We start from the raw sequence: 1,941 nt of genomic DNA on the forward strand, positions 1-1,941 counted from the left end.
ATCTAGAATATATAAAGACTCTTATAATTCAACAACAAAAAGACAAATAACCCAATTAAAAAATTGGCAAATGATCTGAATGGTCATTTATCCAGGGAATTTATGAATTTAAGTTTATACAATGAGTAACATAAATATGATTATATGGACACAAATTTGGACAAAAAACACAGAAAAATACACACGGTATGATCCCATTTTTATAATATACAAAAAAAGACCATCTTGTACTATGGTGATAAAAGTCAGGACAGTGGATACCATCGCTAAAGCAGAAACAGAAAGGTAGAACAGGAGAGCTTCTCCAGATTCTGGTAATTTCTCTTTTCTTGATGTTTGTGCTGTTAATAGAAATGTTTATTTTATACAAATTTATTGAGCTGTGAACTTATAAGTGCACTTATCTGCATATGCACTTGCATCCCTAAAAGTACTACAAATGGATGTGGATAGATGTGCATTAGTAGAGCTCTAGGAGTTAAATTAAGCTTGAGAAACACCAACACGTAGAATAGTATATTTTTTCAATACAGTGGTCTTTGATGATGTGTGTTTTCTTATTTTAAATGTATGTTATGCCACATTCTAGAAAGGATTGAAGCTGGTTTAAGAGGATAAACAAAAGTATAGCAAGACACAGGTGAAAAAGAAGAAAAGTAGAGGTAGAAAGTAGAAGCTTATGATCACAATTATGTGTATTTATTTCTAAGTTATTTGCATTTTTTTCCTCAGTCTTTCTTTGCACGTCTCATTTACTTTGTCTTTTGTTCAGCTTGGCATGTAGATAAGTAAAGGCAAGTAAAGAGAATATCCATAATCCGTTCACTGTTGTAATTTTATCGATTTCATATTTATCCAAGTGAAATCCAACGAATTCTCTGAGAGGCTCTGCAGGGGACAGTGAGGCAGTGGGAGTTCTTAGCAAGGACCAAGTTTCTGAGACGGGGTATCCCCGCCCCAGGGCAGCCCTTGCTGTTGTCCTTTCTCTGAGCTCCCACAGCCCTTGTCTGTACTGTCACTTTTGGTGTTCATTACACACAGTCTTGTTACATTAAAAAAATTGTCTAGATTTCTGTTGTTTGCTCATTTTGTATACTATCATGAGTCTCAGATACTATGCTGTTAAAGAAAACATCGTCAAAACGCTGTTGGTATCTTGGACTGCTAACTATCAATTCCTTTCTTTCCAGGCTAAATGTTCAGTTTCTGCTGCTGTAACTTCAGAGCTGGGACATCTTGAAAAAGATTAAGTATAGGTCTGCCTTCTCTGCGCTGGGAGCAGCTGTCCCGTCATAGCCCCTCATCCCCCAAAAATGTACCCCTGTAGGAAGTCTGTTCCCACCCCTTTATTGGTCAGTAGCACCTCTCAGCTGTTGAGCTGATCACTATCTAAAACCATCAGAGAAACTGACAGATGAGAGCATCAGCAACTTGGCAGCCCCAAATCCCTTGACCTGACTTATGCCTAGCTGCAGCTTCCGAACCAGTGGCTCTTCAATAGACATCAACACAGCAGCCAAGTTCATTGGGGCTTTAGGCTGCCACGGTAGGAGTATTGGAATTGGGACTGTGTTTGGGAGCCTCATCATTTGTTATGCCAGGAACCCCTCTCTGAAGCAATAGCTCCTTTTCGGGCTTTGCCCTCTTGGAGGCCATGGGACTCTTTTGCCTGATGGTGGCCTTTCTGAAACTCTTCACCATGTGAAGGAGCCTTCTCCACCTCATATATGGCTTTCTCCCATGTTTCATCTACCCTGTAGCTTTCTTTTCCTAAACCTCAGACAACCTGGAGAAAGTGGTTGGCTCGGGGTCTGACAGAGGGAAGACAAATAAATACTGCAGTAATAAGAAAAAAAAATTACACAGGTGGTCAAGGCTTGTTTTCAGGTGACATCCATTATTCAAATTAAAAAAATGAAAGAATGGTGAATTAAAGTGTTT

General features: G+C 39.2%; 1 pseudogene; it reads left to right on the plus strand.

The window, feature by feature from the left end:
* Nucleotides 1-1,301: 1,301 nt before the first annotated feature.
* Nucleotides 1,302-1,705, plus strand: LOC121044586 (ATP synthase F(0) complex subunit C2, mitochondrial-like; annotated as a pseudogene).
* The last annotated feature ends 236 nt before the right edge of the window (nucleotides 1,706-1,941 follow it).

The sequence above is a fragment of the Herpailurus yagouaroundi genome, unplaced genomic scaffold, assembly GCF_014898765.1.
Source record: "Herpailurus yagouaroundi ecotype Mexico unplaced genomic scaffold, PumYag 188, whole genome shotgun sequence".
In the NCBI taxonomy this organism is placed as follows: Eukaryota; Metazoa; Chordata; class Mammalia; order Carnivora; family Felidae; genus Herpailurus; species Herpailurus yagouaroundi.